At 35.3% G+C, this 22,661-nt stretch overlaps 2 long non-coding RNA genes across 2 annotated transcripts; both read right to left on the bottom strand.

Annotated features, from left to right (window-relative positions):
• Positions 1-5,205: 5,205 nt before the first annotated feature.
• LOC309484571 lies at positions 5,206-7,024 on the bottom strand. The gene is made up of 3 exons (XR_014200922.1): positions 6,892-7,024; positions 6,728-6,776; positions 5,206-6,530 (listed from the first exon to the last, which is right to left on the bottom strand). It is a non-coding gene; the product is annotated as an uncharacterized lncRNA (long non-coding RNA).
• A 10,449-nt stretch (positions 7,025-17,473) lies between these two features.
• LOC309483954 lies at positions 17,474-22,661 on the bottom strand. The gene is made up of 4 exons (XR_014200686.1): positions 22,625-22,661; positions 22,030-22,080; positions 21,844-21,889; positions 17,474-17,696 (listed from the first exon to the last, which is right to left on the bottom strand). It is a non-coding gene; the product is annotated as an uncharacterized lncRNA (long non-coding RNA).

The following is a 22,661-nucleotide window of genomic DNA, read 5'->3' as shown; positions in this document are numbered from 1 at the left end:
GCCATCTGGAGAAACAATTAAAAATTCAGATTAATTCATTGTTTAATTGATTGTAATAAAATGTATTGTATTGATGCTGAGGAATGTATCATCATGTTACATTAATTCTACATCAAAGACCATGTGAACTGACACAATGCAATAGTGTTTATTTATTTATTTAAAGAAACAGGATATAAAAGGATGTGTGTGTGTGTGTGTGTGGGTGTGTGTGTGTGACAGTCAGACTGACAGTCAGACAGACAGTCAGACAGACAGACAGTTAGTCAGACAGACAGTCAGACAGACAGACAGTTAGTCAGACAGACAGTCAGACAGACAGACAGACAGACAGTTAGTCAGACAGACAGACAATCAGTCAGACAGACAGACAGACAGACAGACAGACAGACAGTTAGTCAGACAGACAGACAGACAGACAGACAGACAGACAGACAGACAGTCAGACAGACAGACAGACAGACAGACAGTTAGTCAGACAGACAGACAGACAGTCAGACAGACAGACAGACAGACAGTTAGTCAGACAGACAGACAGACAGACAGACAGACAGACAGTCAGACAGACAGACAGACAGACAGACAGACAGTTAGTCAGACAGACAGACAGACAGTCAGTCAGACAGACAGACAGACAGACAGACAGACAGACAGTTAGTCAGACAGACAGACAGACAGACAGTCAGACAGACAGACAGACAGACAGACAGTCAGACAGACAGACAGACAGACAGACAGTTAGTCAGACAGACAGACAGACAGACAGACAGACAGACAGACAAAAAACAACCTATCACCAGATGATCGCCACCCACTATCAGTCATCAGTAATCTAAAAGTAAAACAGCAAGTACAAAACTTACACAATAAACACTCAATTCATTAAAAACATTACGACTGTAATGTTAATGTTAACGACATTAAGACTCAAGTATTACCAAATTCTTCCTTCCGAAGGAATTACTTATAATTTGGATCAGAATTCAAAGTGAAAAACATGATAATTCTCTAGTAATGTCTGAAATCATTGTAGCTTTTGGATAGTAATGACTCAAGTTTTACTACGTCCTTCAGAAGGAACTACTAATTAATTTTTGTATCAGGCTTCTAAAGTGAAAAGCATGATAACTCAGTAATGACTGAAGTCATTGTAAGCTTTGTAAGATAGTAATTCCTTGACTTCAGTCAATAATAAGGAGTTATCATGCTTTTCACTTTAGAATACATGATCCAAATAAATCATTCCTTCTGAAGGATTTGGTAATACTTGAGTCATTACGAGGGGGTTACCATGATCTTCACTTTAGGATTAATGCATTATGCATTATTCACATTAATTATGAACCTGAATATAGTAGTTCTTAGTAGTTCTCTGAATGGTATATAAAAAAAAAAACTGATTAGCCAATAGTGAACTACCACATTTAGCGCTATTAATTACTAATTTGTTAATCAGAGTTTCTTGTTAGTTAATAGTAGTTATTAGAATTTTAATATTGTGTTACTCAGTTCATTAATTACGGAACAGTATTCTAAAGTGTTAAATATTTAATACAAAAGTAATGTATTATTTCCTCACCATTTCCCCTGTTAAAGCTCCTCTGCATGTGACAGTAAACTGAGCCCACGGAGATCAAGCCTCAAATCATAGAATCTCCACCATCTGTAAAAGAAAATGAAAGTATTTTTTTTTAAGAATTCATGTGTTTGAAACATATAGTAGGCTATACAAAGGGGACTGACGCAGTAATCATTCAAGGAATTCATGGATTGTTTGCAAATTTTAAATGCTTGAAAGCTAAAGATGATAAAGCAGAGCGATTCTTTTTTTCCCGCGGGTTTGTGGATCCACTTATTTGAAAAGCAGGTCTGTCACAGTAATCATAGTTCTTGAACAACAGGAAAGTATCAGAAATGACATAGACATGCCAGAAAAACATTTCTAATGTCCCGAGTCAGAGGAATGCTTCTAAAAACTTCTGGTTTCATCAGTGACTATACCTTCGTATTTCAGGTATTATTCTTATTATTAATAATATTTACTCAAATTTTGTTCAGAGGAATTGACACACTGATTTCCAGACAGACTTAAAAATGTACAGAAGACTTTTTTTTTAATTATTGGTTGTTCTTTACAAGGACAGCAGTGCATAGAAGCGCATTATTGTCTCTATATGGATTTGAAACCGAACATTTTAAAGAATAGTAAATTTTACTGATCAGTCATGCTATTGAAACTGAACAAAAAGATCTTGGGAAATGTCAAATCTCCTGATATTATGTCACAGAGGATAAATGTTACTGACAGATTTGCATTTGTCGTGTAATGAATGGAATTTATGCACCTGCTACTTCCAAGATTCGCACAATTTTTTACGATTAATTTCCCCTTTCCAGTAATCAGAGATGAAAGATAAAGGTTTTCAGGAAATCATTTAACATAAATGTGAGGGTGTATCCATCTTTTAAATGAATAGATTTAGTCATCTCCAAATAAAGCTATAAACAGAAAGACACTGGCAAGCATTTTCTGCTTTCCACAAATCTAGCAGATGAAATATTTTAGATCAGTATGTAAAATGTGTATTCGCTGTAGGAATGTCCATGACTGTTTTAGATTTGACTTATTTCCATGACTTTTCCAAGCCTTGAAATCTCAATTTTAAAATGATGAATTCTCCGTTTCACCACTAGAGGTCCCTGTCATCCCATTTGTTCCCATAATTCATCACAGCTCTCTATAATTCCTTGTAATGAATAACTTGTTAAATACCATCTTTGCAAAATGATTATAATATCTTAAGGATTTCTGATTTCTTTCTTGTTTTCTGTTCAGTCTTCAGATCAGTGTCTTTCTGTACATGATCATGCATGACAATATACCGTAGCCTATATACATATGAATGAACAGTATGTCATTTCTAGTGACTAGAAATTACATACTGTTCATTCATAGGTATTTACATACTCAGTCATTACACAATCATATTTACCTGTATGAAAAAAAAAACTAAAAAAAAAAAGTACACAGCATTCATTTCATTTATCAACCCTTACATGTAAGCTGATGTGATGATTCAGAGGTTTGAAAAAAGCCATAACAAATTACAGTATAGTTCTGTCATAACAACTCTCTGAGAGATTGGCATGGTAATGGATATGGCAATGTTAATGTAGGCTATTTGGTCTTGGTGGAGTAGATCTGCTTCGCTGCTGCTGCTGCAGAGCAAGTACAGAGACTTGCTACTGCGAATACATTCACAGACATTACAGTGAGAATGTAAGACATATTGCTGCTGCTGCTGCACATATAACATTAAATAAAATACCCCCCATAGCAGATCTATACAGGTGGAGCTGGGGAAGGTGGAGGGTTTCTGTAACAGCAACACAACCAGTATTTGAATGTTGAGCCGCAGCTCATTGGCTGCTGATGCAACAGCAACCAATAAGCTGCGCATAGAAAATGATGTGATCACTACTAAATGAATTAAGGACCTATCAGCCTGCGCCATCTAGAGTTTCATGCCAGAACAAGGCTTTAAAGGGATACTCCACTTTTTTTGGAAATAGGCTCATTTTACAACTCCCCCAGAGTTAAACAGTTGAGTTTTACCGTTTTCGAATCCATTCAGCCGATCTCCGGGTCTGGCGGTACCACTTTTAGCATAGCTTAGCATAGATCATTGAATCGGACAGGACCATTAGCATCTCTCTCAAAAAAATGACCCAAGAGTTTCGATATTTTTCCTATTTAAAACTTGACTCTTCTGTAGTTACATCGTGTACTAAGACCGACGGAAAATGTAAAGTTGCGATTTTCTAGGCTGATATGGCTAGGAACTATACTCTCATTCCTGTGTAATAATCAAGAAACTTTGCTGCCGTACCATGAGTCCAGCAGGCGTAATGATATGACGCAGCGCCTGAAAATAGTCCCCAGCTCGGTAGACTATAGGGTCGACTATTTTCAGGCACTGCGTCATATCATTACGCCTGCTGGACATTTTCCGTCGGTCTTAGTACACGATGTAACTACAGAAGAGTCAAGTTTTAAATAGGAAAAATATCGAAACTCTTTGGTCATTTTTTTGAGAGAGATGCTAATGGTCCTGTCCGATTCAATGATCTATGCTAAGCTATGCTAAAAGTGGTACCGCCAGACCCGGAGATCGGCTAAACGATAAAACTCAACTGTTTAACTCTGGGGGAGCTGTAAAATGAGCCTATTTCCCCAAAAAGTGGAGTATCCCTTTAAAGCAAATAGTCAGTAGAAAGAATCAACATCTAATTTAGATGAAGCATAGGCTACAGCAGTCATCATTTTATGTATTCTATATTTCTTACGATATGAAACAGCACAGAAAGAAAAAACATTTTCATTATTTTTCAAACAGCCTTTGTAATGATGCAGCGCACGAGGAGGGATCCATTTGCAGCTTTATTTAGAGTGGTCAGACAGGCAGGGTAAAACAACAGCAGACAGAACAACGGAGAGAACACAGAGCAGATCGGGGTCACAGGCAGAAGTCAGGGCAGGCAGCAAAAGGCAAAGTCCAATTAACAATCCGGGTAAAGGCAGGCAGAGAACAATCAGGAGTCGAGATACACAGTCCAAGGTCAGTAAATGAGAACAGCAAACACAGGCATAACCGCTCGGAATTGAAAGCCAGGGCAATGCAATACTTCGCAGAGAAGTGGAGTGTGGAAGTGGCTTTTATGTGTGTGTGAATGAGGTGCAGGTGTGTGTAATCAGTGCAGTGCAGGTGTATGAAGTAATCAGTCCAGGTAGATGCAGGATGGGAATTGTAGTCTGAGTAAATATGATAGTCCGGTGTGGAGTGCCCTCTGGTGGCTCTCAAGGGCACTCCAGCTGGTGACCGTTACAGCCTTTAAATGGCTAAAACTTGTTAAATACCATGAAAAGCTTGTCTTTGCAAAATGTCACAGGGGATAAATGTTACTAACAGATTTGTATGCAGTTGTCTTGTGATGCATGGCATTAATTCACCTGGTACTTCCAAGATTAATTTTCCCTTTTCCCTTTTTGTAGGCTATCCATCTTTTTAATTAATAGTTTAGTCATCTCCAATAAAGCTATAAACAGAAAAACACTGGCTTACAAGCAAATTTAGCTTTCGTCCAGAAGTCGCGTTAACTGAACATTTTTCGTCAATGATTTTTTTTTAGCAGTGATTATTACACTGAGGTTGATCTGATTGTGACTTGTCTGTAATTCTCACTCCTGTCCACTTGGTGGCGACTGGCGACTGCGGTCTTGCTGACTATCAAGTTAATGGTAAACGTTTGCATGCTGTTTCTGTGGTTGAAATACTGATTGAGCGATTACATGAGAGACATGATACGGATTTCGGTAAGTTGGACTGCATTTCAACATATTTTCTGATGTTCATTCATGTTTATTTCGTTCTGTAACCTAGTAAAGAGGAAGTAGGCCTACAGTGATCTCTCGCGCCACAATAAAGAGCGCCAAAACGGTAGGCTATTATTGTTTTTATTTTGTGATAAAATTGACAGAATTTGAAAGCTGGCAGCTCTCATGCGATTTTGTTTCATATAAAATCAGTATATCAAGTCACTTTTCCATTACACAATAATATTTACCTGTATAAATTTTTTTATTTTTTTATTAAAGGCATTAAATAGCTAAATGGATTTGATGTTAATAGCTAATGGGAGGAATAGCGATCGAATTTGTACACTTTAATGGCAATGTCAACACATTATGGACTTCCAACTCAGTTTATTGTCAAAAGAAATCACTGAGAATAGCCTACACAGCATTTCACTTATCAACTCTTACATGCACTAAGTTGATGTCATGACTCTGAGGTTTGGAAAAAGTCGCCACAACAAATTACAGTATAGTAAAGCACATAGACAGAATTAACATCTAATTTAGATTCAGCAGTCATCATCATTTTATGTAGGCCATTCTATACTTCATAAGATATGAAACAGCACAGAAAGACATTTTCATTACATCAAAAACACATTTTCCTTATTTTCAAGCAGCGTTTAATTGGTCAATTCCTCTCCAATTCCTTGTAATGAATAACTTGTTAAATACCATGAAAAGTTTGTTTTTTCAAAATGTTCAGTCTGTCTAGGAGCCTTAAGATCAGTTTCTTCTACTATCAGTCAACTCAACTGCTTTCTGAAAGTTCAATTAAGTTTTAATGGCAACATGTCAACACATTATGGATCAAATTAAACTCAATTTACAGACAAAAGAAATCACTGAGAATACACAGCATATAACTTATAAACCCTCACAAGTACTTAGAATTTCATTACATGAATCATTACATTGATTTGGTGACTTAATCAGCCTTTAAATCGCATGAATAAGTCCTTAATTCTTCAGTTTCAACAGCCTGGCCGTTCTTCATGATTACACGTTGATATGTTTGAACACCTTGCTCAATGTTGTTGTAATGTCGAGTCATTACCCCGTTTGTTGGTTTGACCATGGACCTCTGGATGTTGTTGTTTGACTGAAACAATTCCTGCATTTAAGAGAAAATATAAAATAAGAAATGTTTTTCTACAAGTTGTAACTTACTGACTGAACCTTTTTGTTATTGGGTTTGTAGTAAACACGGTCCTAAGTTACAATTAAATAAAAAAAAAAATCTTTACTTTTAGTTCATTTGGACTTCATTGCTTGTAAAGAAATATTTTGGAATTTGTTTGACACTCTTACCAGAGGAAAAGGGTTGTGCTGTTCCTCAGGGTCACACTTACATCTATACCTTAAGTTTAAAAATGAGCCGTGTAAGAAGTATTGATGCAGCTTGGATTTTATACAAACAAAAATAACTGAATACTTTAATAAAACATGCCAAATGCAATTCATTATTTTCTTACCATTTTCCTTGATGCTCTTCTTCAAAATTCTAAATGCAAACTGACTTGATACTTGAGACCCACAGAGATTTCAGAGTCTCAAATAACAATATCTCCACCCATCTGTCAGTGGGAATGTTCCTGACGCAGTCAGAAGAGAAACTGAAAGAGATGCAGTACAAGAATGAGAATATCATGAACTTGACAAGGCAAAACAGCTGTTTTACAATGAAATATTTCTTTAATTAGATCATATAGGCAATGGCAGACACAATTTTATGTGTTTTGTAAATATTGTGAGATCATTGTAATGAGAGCACGATTAAAAATATAAATTATATTAATATTAGTAGTCATTGTGTTGCTGTTGTTTGGCTGATATTAAAAAAATAACTGATCATGAGATCATGCACTCAAATATACCATGGTTTCCGTATCATTTACTGAAATATTTATTATTCAATAATTTTCACCATGTAACGACAAATTATTTACATTCACTACAAAATAATAGCTAATTCCAAATACTATACCGTAACATTTCAGTAATATTTCCAGATTTTATGATGATGACGATGTTGATGATGTCAGGAGTATAAATGAGACTGAAAACAGTGTTTATGATAGATACAGAAATTGATAGGCCAAATATAAGTACTCAAGTGTGACATGTGACCTGAAGTTAAATAATGCAAATCGGTTACCCTCTTCTTTTATTCCAACCTGTGTTCCTGGACTTTTATGTTATTTCCTGTCTCGCTCCATTTTTTGCAGTTTTTTTGTAGGTTTATGATTAGTGATTAGTCTCCCCAGGTGTTTCTAATTAGCCACGCCCCCTTGTTATCTTGTTAAGCTTGTCTGCCTGTGTATGTATATAGCCCTTTGTTTCACTTGTTCTCTGTCAGTCGTTGAATGGACATTCCCTGGTTTAGTGTGTTTTCATCAGTTTCTTTGTGTTCGGATTTTAATAAATCTAACCCTGCACGTGGATCCTCTTCCCAGCCTGCTTCTTTTCTTGTCTCATGTTACATAAACATGTTTTTGTTATCGCCTTTCTTTTCACCATGTCATGCATGATGTTAAGTCTAAATACGGCTCATACTATTTTACTTTTGCTTTTGATTCAGTTTTACCAGTCTACGGAAGCGTATTGCATTCACTTGAGAAAAAAAATCTACTCTGTTTTTCTGAATTAACGAGTTAATTATCTCAGAATTACTAGATAATTTTTCATTAATTTTTTATTCTGTTTTTCTGAATTAACGAGTTAATTATCTCAGAATTACGAGATAATTTTTCATGAATAAAAAGTTTTTGCTCTGTTTTTCTGAATTAATGAGTTAATTATCTCAGAATTATGAGATAATTTTTCATAATTTTTTTTTTTTTATTCTGTTTTTCTGAATTAACGAGTTAATTATCTCAGAATTACGAGAACATTTTTCATGAATAAAAGTTTTTGCTCTGTTTTTCTGAATTAATGACTTAATTATCTCAGAATTCTGAGATAATTAAGTCATTAATTCAGAAAACAGAGCAATTTTTTTTAAATGAAAAATTATCTCAGATTTCTGAGATAATTAAGTCATTAATTCAGAAAAACAGAGCAAAAACTTTTTATTCATGAAAAATTATCTCGTAATTCTGAGATAATTAACTCGTTAATTCAGAAAAACAGAGCAAAAACGTTTTTTTCATGAGAAATTATCTCGTAATTCTGATATAATTAACTCATTAATTCAGAAAAACAGAGTAGATTTTTTTTTCCTCAAGTGAATGCAATACGCTTCCGTACCAGTCCATATAATATGTAGAATAAAAAAAACAAACATTATTAGTTCAGTCAGATGTGCATATATTTACATCAATAAACAATATATCCTCCTGGGACCCAACCAGGATTTGGCTGGGTCCCAGGTTTTTAAAAAAATTAATGTTTTCATAATTTAACAACGACACAGCAGGCAGAAAGACATTATTTAACATAAAGGCAAATACACCAATGTCCAAGTCTTCAGTGCAACTATGTCCTGTAGTTTTAGCTTATCTGTTGTTGTGACCAAACTTTGATTTACATTTTTTTAACCAAAATATATTTCAGATGAATGAGGAAAATCTGGGGCTCAGGTCAGGAAGCAGACAGACTGGCTAAACCGACCGTCTGCTAGCTGTCTCACGTCACCAAGGTCAGATAAATCCCATCACATAGAGACTCTTTCACCTAGATATCATCATATAGAGACTGTGTCTGTTCCCCGAATTAGGAAATACAAAAAACTCCCAAACCCATTTAAGGGTAAAAATTGTATCGATTTTCAACAAATAAAAAATAAATATAATACAGATGAGCAAATGATAAAGGTTGGGTTGCTGAATATTCGATCCCTTACTTCAAAAGCACTTATTGTTAATGATATGATTACAGATTCTAACCTAGACATCTTGTGTCTGACAGAAACCTGGCTAAAACCAGACTAGATAACGAAAAAGATGCATTGGGATTGGCATTTAGAGACATTCTGATTGATGATGGAAAAATCTGAAAGCCGTCCGTCATTTTGACAGATTACAGGGCCCTATTTTAACGATCTAAGCGCATGTTCTAAAGCGCAGTGCGCACGTGTAGTTACGGCATCTCCGAATCCACTTTTGCTAGTTTAACGATGGGAAAAATGGTCGGCACACCCTGCGCATGGTCTAAAAGGGTTGTCCCTATGCTCTTAATGAATAATGGCTGTGTTTTGGGCATAACGTGCAATAAACCATTCAGAGTCCAATAAAGAAAAGCACAAAATAAAAGTTTCCGTTTTTAGTAGCCTTCATCATTGTTGTGTAAACGTACCCTAATTCGTATGATCCCATACGTTTTTGCATGCCCCACTGATGTCATTTATTGGTGGAACTTCATACTTTATTTTTTTATTTTTTTAAATCTTACGTTTTTGTTCAAATACATATAGGCTACCACAAACGCTTCTTCTTTTTTCTTTTTTTTGCTTACACAGGAAGTGACTTAAAGCCAAAATGCTTTGTTTACTCACTGCTTTCATGTGAAACAGGCATTACTGTAAAACGTGGTGTTCTTATCGTTTTTCAAGAGAAACTGGTATTTCTGGGGTACTTTCCACCTCAGTGTCTAAATATTTAGATCTAAACATCTTGACACTTTCACAGACGCAGAGACATTTTACTTTTGCTTTTGTTCTTTACATAAAACATGTAACATTATTGGTTCAATATAATAATAGCGTACACATTAATAAATAATGTATATAAATAAAGAATTAAAGGTCCAATATGTAACAATTTTGTAATAAAATTTCCGAAAATAACTTGCACAGTGTGATATATTTCCTCCAGTTGTGTACTTACAATATCTCAAAAGTCTCCAAAGATTTTTTATTTCAGAGAAATTCCGATTTTAAATAACTGTCCGTCCCGGAAAAGAAATGTCGCCTCTCAGTGACGCAATTTCCGCACTATCCTTTTTTTCCGGTGTGGACCATGTGATATTCCATTCCACCGGAATATCACTTGATCAAATGCGGAAGTGGTGGTTATAGCGTTATAGCCATAGACTGTATGGTAGTGATGCTCCGATCAGCATTTTTGGGGCCGATCACCGATTACCGATCACCAAAATCATGATCTGCCGATTGCCGATCACTGCCGATCACAGAATGGAAATATGATAGAGTCAAGAAAATCTTGAAGAACCACCAATATTTATTTAATTGTAGTTAGAAAACAAGATAACATAAGGCTACTGTAGGCCACCTTTTCCAAATAAGGCACAGTATAATTTTTCAAAACAAAGAGGGGTCAGGCAGACTACAATGGATGTAGTTGAGGAACTAACTAGCCTACATCAGATCCAAAAAATAAAATAATGACAATGACATTTGAGGTTATTAAAACAGTAAGTCCCGCCCCTCGACTGCCAAAAATAAAAGTGTTCGAGCGAGCAAAATCAGCAGGCGAGAGGAGATCAAGCGCGAGAGTGTGGGGAATGATCATGCGCGCGCGCGAGGGCAGAGATGTCATGCGCCCGCGCAGGGTTTGAATGAGCTCGCGAGTTCCCGTTTCCTCGAGGATCTGTTATCCTCTCGCGAATGTCATTTACCGCGCGCGCCAGCATCAGCTGAGCGCTCGTTTATAATTGCCATTGAATTGCCGTCATAGGAGAACTCATTTTGCCACTGTTAAGCAAGCTCTGCTCTGCTGTTGTGTTGCCGCGCATGCGGAAAAGTTGCGCGAGTTATTTACGTCACGTGATCGGCTTTTTTGATCGGCGCTTTTGGGGGTTGCCGATCAAGCTATTTTTTGCCAATATCGGCCGATCATGATCGGCGGCCGATCAATCGGAGCATCACTACTGTATGGTTATCGTTGTTATGGATCACGATTACTCTTTGGCGAGTATTGAAGTGCCAACAAAAAGTTAGCGTCCATATTCGGATACACGCAGACTGTGTGACAAACGACGGAATAAAACCCGGATAAATATCGGCCAGGCGTTTTCGAGATGGAGAGAGCTGCGCGACAATGTTGGACTTGACAGAGTGTATTGATAGACAGGTAAGCAAATCAATTATTTTTTTATTGTACAAGTAACGTAATAGTTACAGTAAAGATGATTTTAATAGATATGAATTACACCACATGCCTGTAGGCTACAACCCAACAAATCATTTGACAAATAGCTGTAAGTTGTAACGGGATAATATAGCATAACATTTCACGTTCCTTGCAGTTCATTATTTATGATGACATAAAATAATATGATCAGACATACAGGTAAAAACGAATAAATTACCTTATCCGTGTTCATTATTCATTAATTCCATTTAGATACATCGCTAGATGGTGAAAACGCATTAAAAAAGACATCTCCCATCGTCACCTCCTTCATAGCGTCATCAAGCTTCGCCTTTGTTATTGTTGGAAACTGAGCCCTCTTGTGGTCAAAAAATATTACATATTGGACCTTTAAGTGCTTATATTTGTTTTTATTATATGAAATCATATTTATAAGTACTCATTTAAGTCTATATGGCTTTATCTTGCCTTTTTCTGTCAGACCAATTAAATTAACACAATGTTAGATCAAATCTAAAAAGCATACAGTTTAGATATAAATAATTTCGAAAATCAAGAAAAAATTTACAATTTGAGAATTTAAAATCATAAAATTGTTGATTAATGCCCTATGCAATTTACTGTGAGTATATTACTGTGAGTATATACTTCAGCAAAGCAGTTTTCCCTTACAAACAGCACTTCCCAGTGTTGTGAGTGCTGTGATAAGTGAAGCCACAGGCAATATGAGAATTTGTACATTTCTAGCAAATTTCCTTAATTGCTTTTTTTTTTCGTCCTGGGAAAACAGACATCGATATGGAACCCCATTTCCACCAATGAAGAAAAAACAACAATATATATAAAAAGTCACAATTACCCTTATATATTTTTTTTATTCTGTTGTGGAAATGGGCTTCCATTCATCCATGAGTCTGAGAGGAGGTGACAGTGATTGAAAGGGCCTAATTTCTAATAAAATTATTAAGAAGGAAGTTCCTGCAAATGCTCAAGTATGCACTAGAAATTATGCCATAAAAGCCACCCATTCTATAATAGCCACTACAAAAATACCAAGTACAGAGCTTGTAAATTATTTGAGAAATCATCTGGTCCGTTAGTAGGTCTTAAAATGAGGTACATTCAACCTCAGATGAACAACAAATGGCATATTATACAGTGTCATTTATTTAACAAAAATAAAGCCACAATGGAAAAGCCATGGGTGACAAACTAAGTACACCCATATTCAGTTGCTTGTAGAGCCACTTTTAGCAGCAAAAAGTTGAAGAAATCATTTTCTGTATGACTTTATCAGTCTCTCGCATTGTTCTGGAGAAATTATGATCTGTTCTTTTTTTACCTCATTGCTTGAGTTCACTGAAGTTTGCAGGAATCTGTTTGTTTATAGCTTTCTGTTGGTCCCGCCGCAACATTTCAGTCAGGTTGAATTTCTAGACTTTGACTGGGCCAGTGCAACACCTTGATTCTTTACTTTTTCAGCCATTCTGTTGTAGACTGCTGGTGTGCTGGTGATCATCGTCCTGTTGCATGACTCACTTTCCGGCCAAGCTTCAGCTGTCGGACAGGTGGCCTCATATTTGACTCTAGAATACGTTGGTAGTACCCCTCCAGACATACTTGTCCTGTCTTTTTCTGCTTTTTTCTGTCATGAACCTTAACATTTAACATGTTAACTGAGGCCTGTAGAGTCTGAGATGTAATTCTTGGGTGTTTTGCAGTTTCTCTGAGCATTGCACGGTCTGACCTTGGGGTGAATTTGCTGGGACTTCCTCACCTGGGAAGATTGGCAAATGTCTTGAAGTTTTAATGTAGAATAATGGACTTCAATTTGTTTGGAAATGGCCATATAACCCTTTTCAGAATTGATGGCAGCAACAATTGCTTCTCCAAGATTGTTGCTGATGTTTTTCCTCCTTGGCATTGTGTTAACACACACCTGAAGGCTCCAGACCAGCAAACTGCCAAAACTTCTGCTTATATAATTATATGCAGACTTTATAAAAAAATTACCTGTGAAGCAGTCATTTCAAAGTTACGTTCATCCACCACCATCCAGTCATGCTGATGTCTAGTCCCAAAAGCATTAAATTCAAGCCTTTAATAAAAAAGGATCATATATCATATGGATATGTTGTAAATTCAGCTCTTTAAGTTTAAATGAAACAAATATTATTACAGAATTTTGAGACCATTAAAAAAGGTTCCCTTTAAAGTGACATCCCTGATGCATGTACTAACCCAGATGCTGTGTGCAGTCCATTATATGGTGGAAAGTAAATGGGTTGTTTCTTTTGAGTCGATTTCTTCTCACAGTTTTCGCAGCTCATTGTTAAAGATGTTTTGTTGTGGTGAGGTAAGCAAAATTCACAGCTGATGTGACAAACTCTGGAAATCAATTCAAATGCATACAAATAGGCTACAACATTTCCTGCACATTGTAATTCTTTTGCTAATTGTCTATACAGTATATTGTTGAGTTAGTGTTGCAAATGTGTTTTGCACCTTCTAGACAAAGACAGTTTGTACTCCGATAATACAGTGATTCTACTGGAAACAGTAGAAAATAATCATGATTTTTCTCCTATTAAATATTAAAAAGGTTTTAAAAATGCCTTTGATTATTTTTAAGCTTATTAAATACAAGAATGAATGTATTAGCCTACCAAAGTCTTTGTCCAGGGTTCAGGTACCTATTCAAAGCTGTGAACACAAACCAGATTGTACCACAGATCTGTTTAAACCTCCGGTTCAAAATCCTCACCCATTTTCTGCAGGAATTTTCCAGAGACAAGAACTGAAAAGCAATAAGTATGGTGTATGATAATAAATAAATATGATCAGAAATAAAGCCCTGTATACAAAAGAGGTTAATGATAAGGATTACACACGACTTGTAGCCTATGATTTATTCTCAAATTTTGATACAAATAAATCAAACAGTGTTAGCTATTTCCTCAAAAGAAAAATATTTTTAATGTTGTTTTAAAATACATAGACTTTATGTCGAACATCACATTAACAAAGAGGAAAGCGGGATTTATTGCATCCACTTGTCGGAGAAAGTGTTGACAGCAGAATAACTGACGCCGCTTTTTTAGCCAGACAATGTGTATTAAAGCACACATTGTTTTGTTGTACATTAGTTCAATTCCAGAGAATATTCTTATTTATTTTTTGAGATTATAAATGTATTTTAGTCACTTTTTATTTAATTTAATTTTTAATTTTTTATAAAACCAAACCTTACCATCATATCTGTCCATGATGTTATGAATGTGAACTCATGTACACTACTGTCCAAAAGTTTGGAGTCTGTAAGATTTTTTTTTATGTTTCTGGAAGAAGTCTCTTCTGATCACCAAGATTTCATGCATTTGAACAAAAGTACAGCAAAAACAGTAATATGTGGATAATACAGTAATGGACTTGGTGTCAGCTAACATATCTAGTTATTTTTGTTTGCATTTTAGTCAATTTTAATATCAGAATTTTTGTGAGAAGAGGAAAAAAAAAACGTTTAGATATCAATCTGTACGAACCTTTACGAGGTGGTTAATTCGTACAAATTCATACGACCTCACTCATACGAATTCGTAAGTTTTTTGCTAAATCGTACATATTTTACGAGTTGCCCAATTTGTATGAATTCGTATGAATGACCTACACCTGACCCCACCCCTAAACCTACCCATCACGTGGGTTTAGACAAATCATACAAGTGAGGTTGTACGAATTAGCCAACTTTTACTCACTCATATGAATTCGTACAAATTGGTCGTGAGATAACGTTGGCATATGAAATGGACATCGGTAATGCTTATCTTTGCTTGCTCCTTTGAATGTATCTTGGATCTATTTTTAACAAAACTCATCTATAAAACACCTAAACTGGAGGTGGTGCGACCTGTTTTACAGGATATATGGAAGTTTGTTGTGCATAACAACCATTGCGATTGAGGTTGTTTCAGATTTTAGTGCAAGAAGAATGTATGTATGACATTCCTGATAATCTTTTGATGGCCTGCACACCTCTGAAAAAAAACCAGAATTAAGATGTCAAATGTTTTAAATTTCAAAGGATGTCATGCATCTTTTACGGTAAAATGGAAGATAAGGCGGAATTTTAAATGTTGTTATTTCCAGATTCTGCAGTGAAACCTCAACAAGTACAGTAGGTGTCCCTGTTTTCCTTGAAATTATGCTAGGACAGATTAGGGTTTACTTTAAACACTGAACAAATACATTGCCTGGCACACTCTAATATTTTGTCGGACCACCTTTAGCTTTAACATTCAACATTGTTTCAACAGTCTTATGCAAAATCACAAATTTAAATTAACATCAAAAGTTGCATTATTTATTTAAATTTTTTTGGCCAAGATGTTGTATTGACAGAGTCAAAACAGTTTGTCTAGTCTAAAGTCCAGCACATCCCAAAACTTTTCAGTGTTTTTTAGTTCAGAACTCTTTGGTGTCCAATTTAATTGAAAATGATCCTTTATTCTGCTCCCTAAAAATCACTCTTTCACAACTTGAGCCTGATGAATCTTGACAATGTCATCCTGGAATAGGCCTATGTCATAGGAAATGTCTTACGATATGGTTGTTTAATAAATCAAAAGCTTCAGTTTGGGTTAAAAGAATTGTTGCCAAACATTTAACATGCCAGAAACATGTAAATCACTGCAATAATCATCTAATTATTGACTCTTGCTTATATTGAGTGAGATTACATATCATTTTACCCATTAGTCATTCATTGTACAACACACAAAGTTTGTAGTGCAAATGGGTTAAGAGACGGTCATACAAAACGAACAAGGTGCATTCTGGCTAAATAAAATTGGATGGCTCTTAATAGAGTTTAGTATGCATGCATGAGCAAAGATGGAAGAATTCAAATTTGCCATGTCAGACTGTAAATTAACCAAATATTGTTTATTTACAATACATACACATCACAACAGTCATTTATCACTTTAAGTTTATTTTCTTTAAGCATGAAAATATATGATTTATGCTAATTTATTAATACACAATTTAGGATAAAAATAAAGGATCAATATATATATTTATATATTTTTTAAGTATGGTATAAATTACATTTAGGCCTACATTTAAGGCATTTAGCAGACAGTGATTTAAAGTGATTTAACATCAAGTTAAATGTATTTACACAAACATGATGTAATCAAACCTCTTGATTGATTGATTGATTGATTGATTGATTGATTGATTGATTGATTGATTGTGATTTAAAAATAATGATGTTACAAGCAAGTATGTCTGGTTGTGTCTTAGCTCCAGCTCCTCTCCTCTGACAGGAACATTGGCACCAACTGTCCTCAGTTGCCATCATTGACTCGCTGTCGTAATTGGTCAGTGGAAGAACCTTCATCAGGTTTAGGCAGATGCTATACAGACCGAGAGCTATAGAAAATGGTGTCACCTTTCTTTTCAATAGACATATGAGGTTGTGTTCATAAACTGTTAACACAGATTTTGGTCCATAGCTTAGCTGTCTTGTCTATAGCATATATTAAAAAAAAAGTGTCTCTTTTTTCAAGCTAGTTGTTGAGCTTGCCACTGGAGATCTTTATTCTTAAGTAAGCTGTAAGGAGTTGAGTGGCATTTTCTTTTATGAGAAACCTGAAACCTTTTTGGTTCCATTTATTTGCTTTATACTTCCAAATCTCTATAATAAACATATAATTTAACTTTAAAGTGACTGGGATGGAAAGTGCTGGGATGCGAGATTGGAACCCTAGACTGGGGAGGACTCACAGTGAATAAGGTAAAAAAAAAAAAAATGTGTGTAACATAAACAAACATACAAATATGTGTCTGGTTTCCTTGTGGTTTTCACAAAATTACTGAAGATTGCTATTTTCCAGCTGACAATATACACATGTGTAGAGTTTTAATACATTTACTTGCAACTTAATCATCTACTGAATTTAAACAAAGTAGGTAAAAATCAGCTATTTTATAAATGCTCAATTTGCATTTAGAACTTAATTTCAAATGTTCCAGCTTCTTCTTTCTAACTTTTATTTTGCTGAATAAAAGATGATTTCTTCACGGGCTACAGTTCTGCCATCCCTTAGAATTTCCATAGTATGTGTTTGAACACCATCCTGTATATTGTTGTGGGAGTGAGTAAACACACCATTTCTTGGCTTTGGTATGAACTTTGTGACGTTGTTTTGTGATGGAGCCGATGCCTGAGTGAAGAATGAGAAAAAATATTCCTTTTAAGGGTTTTATTTACTTTAATATGCCCTTAAAGTAAAAACCTTTCTCACTTCCACATGTTTCTTGAAGCTTTCTGCCTGAAGTGTTGGTCTATATATATATGCTCAGATGGTCAAAGTCGAGGATATGTCAACATAAACTTCCCTAACAATGTAAAATTTGCTTCAAAATGGCGACATGGATTCACCTGAGGGGAAATGCTTAGGTAAGTTTATGAGTCTATGTCTAAAAGCGAAGTGGAACAAACTCTAAATACTACATTTTAATAAGTACTTACTTTGTGACCGTTAAAATATGTTTTATGTACATGAGTGTAGTATGAATGTAATCAATGGATCATCTCCTGCGGCCTCATGTGAAACTCGGCGAAAGAAAGTAGGCCCTTTTCATCATTTTCTGGTTTTCGTGTTAAAGCAAATAGGGGTCATTGAAGCCAATAGTTTAAGGAACCATTTCTTTGTTAAAGCCTTACTTTGCAGTTAGACTAAAGTGTAGTTCTCCTTGAGAGAAAGAATGCATTATCCTGATGTTTTGAGAGGACTCTCCTGTTTATAGTTAGAGCCTGGCCAAACCCAACCTTGGAAAAGCTGTGTGTCGGTGTGTGTGTTTGTTAGTCTTCTTGGTTGCAGGTTAAGGAACCATTGGCATTATTGGAGATTGACTGAGTTGTTGTTCTGGACAGGCTGGCGCCCAGAAACCCAAATCTGCGACCTGGAAGGTCACGACGTGCCTGACTTCAGGGTCAGAGTGTCAGCTGCATAATCGATGGAGATATGCTTCAGTCTATCTGTATATGTGTGGAAAATTACTATGTTTATCTATTTCTTAGCCAATGAGAATCATTCAACCTGTAAGAAATGACGTAGCTTTAGACCTTGGAAATGGTATAACTGCTTTGTGTGTGTGTGTGTGTGTGTGTGTGTGTGTGTGTGTGTGTGGTGTAGGGTAACTGCTGTGATCTTTGTAACTGTAAGCGGGGCGGTCTACGAACTCCTGTGAGTCTTGAAGCTGAACTTCTGCTGATGAAACTGCAAACTATCTTCAGTAAAACCTTTCTTCAATTTATTAATTCTGACTCCAGGTCTTCTTTCAAACATCTGGTCCTTGGGTCCTAAACTGTTACCCCCTAACACTATAGCGAATTATGCGTAATCGGATTCAGCCTTAAAGATGAACTGAACTGGAATTTGAGTAAAGGTGATATAACAGATTTTATTTATTAATTTTATTTATTCTCATTGGTACAATTATTAAAATGGCAGAATTTGTTAAAAGGGATAAAATGGTACGTTGAAAATGTTGTTGTTACACAGGCGCCGCCATGTTGGATTTCAACATTCGGCTACGTCACTGGCATGGCAGAGCAGCCATAGCATGTACATAGTCTGAGGCTAGCTGACATGGCTGAGGAAACAGAAACCAGCAGGTCTAGGGGGGGGGTTCATACTGTATTGCCCCTGGCTGTAGTAATTAATTGTATAGGGCTAAGGCAGCTGGGGTTACGATACATTTTCACAGGCTACCTTTGACAAGGAAACCAGCCCCTCCGACAGCCCCTGGATTTCGAGTCTGTAATGAGCATTTTTTTAGCGACAGACTATTTAGAGAGTTGTACTTTCGATACAACAGGTTCACTGGTGAGGGTTAAGTCCAACAGACTGAAACCTGAGGCCTTTACGTCAATGTTCAACTTTTCAGGCTATAGTACAGGGCAGACCGATAGATTACAAAATGCAACACGTCACATGTCATGCGCAGCGTCTCCTCCACTCGCACGCATCACACCGGGCCTGGGATGATAGGCTTTTAAAAATATTTATTTTGGTAATATAGAAAATATTCTATATTCTAAAACCTTGTTGAGTTATATTAGAGTAGTAGCCTAGGCCTACTCCTCCTAGGCCATCCAAAGTTAATTCTTGTTAATTTTCTGTGTTCATCATTGTTCACTTTTTAATTTATTTTATTTTTTACGTTTCTTCATTCGGAGCCATTTGCGATCCATTCCATTCTGAATAAACAAACAACGCAGTTTACATGCTTCGTCCTTGTTGCATTATTCATTAAGATAATAATTAATAAATGCACGTACAATTATCCGTTAACTTGATAAATGTTGCAGATATCTTTTACTATGCACAAACAAATGCCTTTCAACTTATGTGTGCAAAATTCAGAAGTAAATGAATGTGCAGCAATTTGTACAAATAGAGAGTCTGTAGGCCTACTATACGTGTTGTAGCCATTAAATAAGCTCATTTAGTTTCATATTTGTTAAAATATTATAATGTTATATTTTTTTCCATCTTTGTTGAATATGAAAAGTGAACAGCACGAGTAAGATAGGATGCGCAATATATCGAGAGACATGGAGTGGGTCAGACATGATTTTGACCACTTTATTATTTTAGTTTTGTAGAAAACCTTTCTTTAAAGTGAATTTCATTTTGTATAAATTGTATCTTAATTTTAATAATTTTTTCATCAACGAATTGCCTGTATTTAATAAATAAGAAGAAAATATAGCAGACAATATAATCATGGAGGCGCCGGCGCGCCGCGGTCACTTGCATTGAACTGGAGCGCATCTCATCATAAATTAACCGAAACTCAGTGTATGCCTTACAGACATGAGAAATACATCTAAAGAAAGCTTGAAAAATGTCTTTAAACGAAACAAATCAAAACAAAAAGAAATAGGTTACTCTCTGATTAGCCTATGTAATCCATGATGTGGATTTCTCTCTATACGCTGATTTCACGCAGCCGTTATTTTGAAATCAAAAGCGAGGCTCCGGTGGGAAGAAAACCGGAAGCTTCGCCTTTAATCACAGGAGAGTCGTGAATGTGATAGCGTATTGTTGTGTTTAATGATGTTGTGTCAATTCTAAAAATGTACAAACATTTCTTTCATACTTTAGACTATATACAGTGAAATTCATTTATAAATAAAATATTTTTTTTATATATAATTCAGAATGTAAAAAACGAAGCAGGAATGAACTATAAACATATCATATATTGGATATTAACATCCAATAGTGCAAATCGCGGCAGCAGCTTCAGGTTGGTAATCCAAGGCATTGTTGTTTATCTTTACTTCCGGGGTTCTTCCCACCGGAGCCTCACTTTCGATTTCAAAATGGCGGCTGCGTGAAATCAGCGTATAGGAGCGTTCACTACGAATATGGCGATCGTCAACTTCATCTTTGCAGCCGACACTGTTTATTAATAAAAATCAATGCACGTGTGTCACCGGATTTACACAAATGCACATCTTGCTTGTTGCACGCACACATATATACATATTGCGAAATAACGAGATATTATGTTGAAATAACATTATTAATAATAATAAATCTTTAAGAATATTTGATTGAATGCTGAATGTTGAGCTTGTTCAATTTAATAAAATAATACTTTAATTGTGATAATTAAAATAATTGAATATTAAATATTAAGTGGCCTATGTTTGCTCATTTATTAATACTATTTATATATAATATATCTAGCACCCCCTCAGCACCTGCATTAAAAAATTATCTGGCGCCACCCCTGGTTATAACGGCCCGAGTATTAAAAAATGGTCGGGTTTAAATCGGGCTCGGGCTCATAATTACAGTTAATGTGTCGGGCTGGGCCTGGCTCGGACACAAGTCAGATACTACTGGCCTGTACCTCACAGGCTCAAATGCGTAACCCATGCCATTTAAATTACTCAATTTCGTGTGTATATAGGACCTGCAGCTGCAGCTGCCTATATACCTTCGCAGGTCCTACCATGGCAGTGACTTCATCGAAATTGCCAGTGTTCTTATACTAACAAACATAATTTTTGTGGTGCTTAAAAAAAGCTATATTGATATTTTTTATTACAATTTTTAGTGTAATTTACTTTTAATTGTCATAAACAACACGTTATCAACGTTGATTCTTTCTGTTCAGTTCATCTTTACTAGTGCATTACTGCACCTAACTTCCTCTTCCCATATTGCTGTATAAAGTTTGTATGTCCCACACTCCACCCAGTGTACAAAAAACTACAAGCTTTATCTTAGATTGCAATAACAATGCAATCCAAAACACTTACACAGTGTTCATAAAGAAATGTTCTACCTGAGCAGGTATCACTTGTCTTGATCGATCAGAAAAACAATCATGCCTATAATGTAGAAAATGGGTGATTTATCATATTAATGAGCTTAAAATGTTAAAAATATATTTAAAAAAATATTTAAAAATGCAGGTGTGAATAATGCAAAATTTTGGAAATTAATTGACTTCATTGACTCTTATACGTACCCACATGTCCAGCAATTAGGCTTTTGATGATGGTACATTTTTCAGAGATGTCTGAAATTATGCAGTAAGCAGAGATAACCGTCAATATAAGCTTTTTGAAATTTAAATCTAAAACATAATTCTAAAAACATTATTAAATAAAATTCTGATATATATATATATTTTATATTTTAAGTTTTGTTTTCTTTGTAGTATTTTTATTACCTATCTGACTTATTCATTTGAGCTATTCTCCAAAAATATTACACTAACAAAAATGAAATCTACTCTTATTTATACTTATTTGTGACTTATTTATTCTGCAGACTTTGATTTTTTATTTATTTTTTGCAAACGTCTTCATATCAGATATAGGCAAAATAATTCAGTAAGTAATAATCAGTAATAGTTTAATAAGAGCATATATTTATCTATCAGTAATAGTTTAATCATAATTTTAAGATTCCTTTTTTGAATCCTATAAGTAAAAAATATATATACTATACCAATTTATAAAATATATTTTAATGAAGCCCATTTGTTTGTATGATTTAGCCATATTAACAACTTTACATCTATTTATAACAAGACTAATAATAATTGTATTTTTACTCACAGTCTTTGTCCAGTTCTCAAGCACCTCTTCAAGCCTG

This window comes from Leuciscus leuciscus, assembly GCF_965113295.1.
Source record: "Leuciscus leuciscus genome assembly, chromosome: 20".
NCBI lineage: Eukaryota > Metazoa > Chordata > Actinopteri > Cypriniformes > Leuciscidae > Leuciscus > Leuciscus leuciscus.
The sequence above is the reverse complement of the archived record's forward strand: the minus strand, read 5'-3'. Positions and strand labels throughout refer to the sequence as shown.